Raw genomic sequence first — 6,431 nt, 5'->3', positions numbered from 1 at the left:
ATGTAGGATTTGTTAGATCTTTAGCTACAAATAGTGTGTATAGGCCAGAGTACCCCCCCCCCCCCGCACTGTGTTTATAGTTGCGACTTGAGGGGGTACTCGTCTGTTTTATTCTTTTGCCGTTTGGAGGTCGGACAAATGTAATTATCATGATAAATTTTCTGTTGGTCTTAAAGATCGATTGATCGATCTGTAATTTAAAAAAAAGTCAGAAAAAATCTTGGAACCAGCGGGATTTGAACCTGCCATCTACTGCTTGCTTTCAATTACAGATCGATCAATCCATGATCAATCGATCTTATTTACTGGGTGTAAGCCACAAATATGTTTAAACTATTACATTTATAAACGTTTCATTTGATATAAAAAGCATTGCTGTAGGCCAAATAATATCGTATTGCAAGTGCAATAAAGAGACCCTACTTCGCCATATACAGTATACGATGTCGTCTGCTCCCCAAGGAAGCTGCCATTTTGTCGAAATTCCCTTCAAAACTTCCAGGTTGTGACGTATCGCAAGGAGAACTGGTGTACCGCGCGGCACACGCGTCATAATTTATGCAGTACACGTTAAACATGGTGTACTGTTGTAATAATTGTTCCTCGAAAACCAAGTGGAAATCGTTTCATCGGTTAACAGACCAACACAATCGGTGGAGAAAAAGGGGTGCCGGAATATGAGAATCGGACAGGAGGATGCAGGGGGGACGGGGGTCGAACCCCCCTCAATTTTTTTTTTAATTGAAAAAACAAAAAACTAACGATATATCGGTCAGCCCAATTTTCAAATTTTCGGGACAAAAAAATGTGCTCTTACCCCCCCCCCCCCCCCCCCCCCCCGCTTATTCAGCGGCTGGCTGAGTCGTTGCGAAATTTTCGGCGCGATTTTCAAATTTTAACTCCCCCTTCCCCCCCCCCCCCCCCTCGAATGTATAATTTTGTTTATTTATTTTATGTAATGTATTCTCATTATTCAAAAGTTAGAAAGAGGATGGATTCGGGCGGCAAGATACTCGAATTATTCTTACTTTTCGGGAAGCAAATTGGTGCCCGAATATCCTTTTATTTGGCAGCAGGATATACGAATATTATCATTCCTGTTTCTTATCTAGTGCATCAGGATGGAGTCCCAGGCAGAATGAAAAAGGTTGACATTTATTTCTTTTCCAGTTATACTACCCTTTGTCCTCTGGATAATCTATGTTTTGTTTTTATTTAGCTTTTCTTCGACTCCCCTTACTTCACTACGTCCAGTTTACTCTGTGTTGTTCTGGCTATAGCAAATTCAAGACATATTGTCATGATTTTCCATTTGATACCACTCTTTTAAGAAATCCATTTAAAATTACCCATTTTCATGTTAGCCTCGCCCTTTCCACCTCCGCTGGGAGCCACCGAATCGTGAGCGGACCTAGAACAATAGAAAATTGGGCTAAGATGTCTTAAAGGAACGGAGAAAAAACCCACCACCACCTCATGGACTTACTTTTTTAAAATAAAAATACCGGATGTTATATTTTTGATGGAAACTTATTTTTTAAAGGTTTTTGTCCTACTCATCCCCACCCCCTCCCATCCTCTACAGTTGCAGTACCAAAGAAGAACGAGATACATCTTTTGTTTTTAAATTAAAGCTGCACAAACTATTTTTCTTGGAATATGAAATTTCCAGCAGGATATTCCGCGTGTTAACGTTACAAATTGTAAAGTAGATGTATCCGAAAATGAAACAAGGTGTCTTTCTGTTGAGCTCTCTTGGCTTTTACTAGCAATGTGTGGTTGCATGTATCAATCTCCCGAAAAGGAATAACAACAAAAATAGATTTCCTTCCATACCCCAAGAGGAAATCCAATGGGGGTGTCATTATTTACTCAAAGGACAGGTTGTTCGATTTCACTATCATGCAAACGACGGGCATGCGGTATCATGATTAACCGAATAGGCCTATACGGGAAGTTTCTGTTCATTCTTTATGTTAAGTGATCGATAGGAATACATATCTCACCCCTCCCCCTCTCTTTCTCTCTCTCTCTCTCTCTCTCTCTCTCTTTCACACACACACACACACATACACACGCACACGCACACGCACACTCCAAAAAATGTCCCTCTCTTGTTCTTTTCTTTCTCTCCCGCTCTCCCCCTCCTCTCTTTCTTTCTCACTCACTCTCCCTGTCATCTCTCCCTATCGCTCTCTCTCTCTTTCCATTTCACGCTTCCTCCCATCTCTCTCTCTCTCTCTCTCTCTCTCTTTAAAAATCTACCCATCCACTTTGAAATCTCCCTACCCATGTTCCCATCCTCTTGGATATCAATCACTCTTGAATATGATTGACAACCAGCAATGTTACAAAACGATGGATGACTAGAGTTTTTAGTAACCATATGCAGTTTTTAGATATTTTATTGTTTCGTTCTCTTCGTCGAGTTCTCCTTCTTTTCCATTTCTGCTCCTTCTTCTTCTTCTTTTTCTTCTTCTTCTACTCCTACTTTTTCTTCTTCTTCTTCTTCATCTTCTTCTTCTTCTTTTGCTTCTCCTTCTCCTCATTCTTCTTTTTTTCTTCTTCTTCGTCCACTACTACTACTTCTATTACTCCTACTACTACTACTAATAATAATAAAAAACAATAATTCCCCTTCCTTTTCGTCTTCTACTTCTTGTTCTACTAGTACTATTTCTACTTTTCCTCTTCCTTTCCCTCTTCTTCTTTTTTGTCCTATTCTACTACTACTACTACTACTACTACTACTACTACTACTACTACTACTACTATTACTACTACTACTTTTCCCCTTCATTTTCTTCATCTTCTTCTTCTTCATCTTCCTCTACTTCTTCTTCTTCATCTTCCTCTATTTCTTCTTCTACTACTACTACTACTACTACTACTACTAATAATAATAATAATAATACTACGATTACCACTACCACTACTACTACTTCTACTACTACTACTACTACTACTACTACTACTACTACTACTACTACTACTACTACTACTACTGCTACTACTGCTACTACTACTAGTAGAAGTACTATTTTTGTCTTCTATTATTTAGCTTCATTTCTTGTAAGTTCAGCCCTTTTCATTTTTTGAGAAAGCTTTTAAGGATTAATAGCTTCTTTATCCCATTACGCTTTCTATTTATCGCTTATGATTATTTTTCATATGACTAGTCAGTTCCGTTTCCATAAATATCGATTAAAATTACTAACTTATTAACTTCACCATTCTGAATTGTTATTACTTCCCTCAATTCATCAGAGTCTTTTTATGGGATAGACCGGATATTCAAATCCTTATCATCTTCAGACACTTAAAGAGGATGTCTTCTAAAATGTGATGAAAGGAAGCCGGATATACAGCAGCAAAAATATGATTGACGACAAGGTCGTTGTTGTATTTCTGTATAGGTAAAAGATTTTTGGCGAAATAATGATATAACATCAAAGTAAAAGACTTTGCAATCCAGCATTTGAGAGCTGATGAACGTTGGAGGATACATAGAGTAAAGATGACGAAAGAGTGTGTGAGAGGGGGAGGGGAGAAGACGAATGGTTTAATATTTGACCAACTTTTTTCTCCTTCCAATTTTTTTATATGTATCTTGTGTTCGGAAGTCAAGGAACTAAAAACGACATCTTGATGGGAGGAAAAGAAAAAGAGTGTGTGGGGAGAGTTGCGTGTGTGTGTGGGGGTGTGTGTGTGTGTGTGTGTGTGTGTAAAAGAGAGTGAAATAAAGCACTGAAACGAAGTTGGTATAGTAGTAAAACCAAACCCGGGAGGGGGGGGGGTACTCAGATTTGATTTTTAAGTGGCGTAACTCTCAATCTTCGAAACCCCTACCCATTTATTAGGGGCATTTGGGGGCATTTTTCTCGAAAAAAGACCCATTTCCCACAATTTCGGGTGTGCAAATTTTGGAAATTTTGAAAAAAACGGACCCATTTTTAATGTTATATTTGTTAAAAGTTGGACCCATGTTTGGGGATCTTTTGTGAAAAAAATGACCCATTAGAGCGGTACCCCCGTAAGTCCTAATATGTAAGTATCTCTCTCCCCCCCCCCCCCCCCTCGGAGTAAAACATGGGTCAACTTTGTAATACTTCAGTCACTGACACCGGACCGATAGAAGACCGAACATCGGTCAACACTCGATTTGTAGTCGTTGACCGAGGTATTGGAAATTTTCTTTTTTCTTCTTCTTCTTCTTCTTCTTCTTCTTCTTCTTCTTCTTCTCTACTACTACTACTACTACTACTACTACTACTACTACTACTACTACTACTAATACTACTACTACTAATACTACTACTACTACTTTTTTCTGTTTCTTCTTCCTCTTCTCTTCATTTACTTCCTCTTGGCGTTTCGCACGATAAGGCAAGACCCTCAGCCATTAGATTAAGATTCAAGTGAATGAACCACTATATCAGGTATAAGAGGGAAAGCGAGGGAGAGGGAGATAGGTAAAGACGACAATGTGAGAAGAAAAGATAGGAATACTTGAGAGACAGACAGACGGACAAAGGGAAAGTAAGACAGAGAGGAAAGACAGACAGTACAGGAGGCAGACGGGTGAAGCAAGCAGACAGAGCATGACAGTGATGGAATGATGTAGGTATAAGTAAAATAAAAAAATATATATTTATATATAAAAAAATTGCATTAAAGAAATAACACGTTTAAAATGTAGGCAATATGGCTTTATTGGGTATAAATCTTATAGTATCTATTTATCTATCTATTTATAATATCCTCCCATTTCTTAATAAATCTAAATCAAATTGGTCATGGAAACTTTGATCATGCGTGTACGGGGGAAATGCCAAGTAGCGGATGTATTTCTGTATGAATTTATATACACATGACAAGACTTCCTGAAATCTAACACTCAAGGAAATATAATTACAATCATAACACACATTATGAAAAGAGAACACGTATTCAATCTCTCTTCATACATGATATAAGAAACATTTACAACAATGTGATATCAGAGTATACTACGTGTAACATCAGTTCTGGTATCAACATTTTGGGAATGTACAAGATATATATTTAAAGTGACTCAGTAATATTGTTGAAGGTTGATGAAAAAATCTGTGTAATTTGTGTATGAAATGTTACTTGTTATATTCCTTCTACTGTACCGTCTGTCCATGAAAATAAGAAATAAAACAGGCTTTTAAAAATCGTTCAACACTTAAATGTCTGGATTGGTATATAAAGTCATTTCATTGCTTTGTGACGATTTACATTCCCCTAAAATATAAATAAACTGTAATAATATAGTTAGGAAAATTAAGAAATCGATCAGATCAGTTTTTCCCAATTTTTATCATCAAAAATGGTTTGTTTTCACTCAAACTGTCAGATTATCTTTAATCGTGCTTCAAGAATTGAAATCACTACCTCAGCACCATTTTCTCCCATCTTAAAGTAGATATTCATTGATTTTAAATCTAGCTTTATTTTCATTATTGCAAGGTTGAAACTTTGATTCGACAAGGTTATCAAAATTCAATTCTTGGAAACATTCGAAGTAATGATTATTATAAATTACAAAACGCTTAAATACAGCCCCGGCATAGCACCTGAATAGCTCTCCGAACGCTGCTGAGATGTGTGAGATCACAGCAGGGACATGATTTGCACCAGCAGACGATGTACCATGACATCTCACACATTTTCAGTGCCTGTATTTTCATCTTCTCTTGAGTTCTTTCTCTTACTTCACTACCGCCAGGCTAAATGTATAATCTATTGCCTCACTCTAAACCCCGCGCATGGTTTTATTTTGATGACAAATGCAGCGATACAAAAATAAAAGAATCTGTCGCTTGTAAACAAAATGAGACGCCATTGTATATCATCAGCTGCAGACACCGCGGTATGTTCGGCGTTTTAAGAGGGAACAAATGTCGTCCTTAATATCAATCCGGGGGCTTTTCAATTTGAAAGGCTGGTTTCTTTGATTTTTAATTAACCCCTATCCTGTGTATTTACAAGCATAAGATTTTAGTTATCAGAATCGGGTCATGTCCCCTTTTGATCGGTTTGACGTGCTAGTACATTTATATACACTAAACTCATTATAATTTGACAAATAATAGCTTTGCAATTATGTTCATTCTTTATGGATGTCGTCTGCTTGGGCAGTATTGGTCCCTGTTGTGACGTCATTAAAACATCGTTATTTTTCTGGCGAATCTCTCGTATATCCCAGCTGCTATGGAGGTGGTTGTATTTTTATTTTTATAAATCACCCGATATGTAGCTGACCTCAAACTCGTACGATGGCCATCTGTTAGCTTACCAGTTTCTAGTGATACATAAGTTGACATATTTGTGATTTTCTTTGAATTTCACCTTTAACAATGTTACCAAGTCTCTTTAAGTAGAATTTCACCATTCTAACCTAGTCA

Source organism: Strongylocentrotus purpuratus, unplaced genomic scaffold (assembly GCF_000002235.5).
Source record: "Strongylocentrotus purpuratus isolate Spur 01 unplaced genomic scaffold, Spur_5.0 spur5_contig_861, whole genome shotgun sequence".
NCBI classification, from domain to species: Eukaryota; Metazoa; Echinodermata; class Echinoidea; order Camarodonta; family Strongylocentrotidae; genus Strongylocentrotus; species Strongylocentrotus purpuratus.
Note: the sequence above shows the minus strand (reverse complement) of the source record.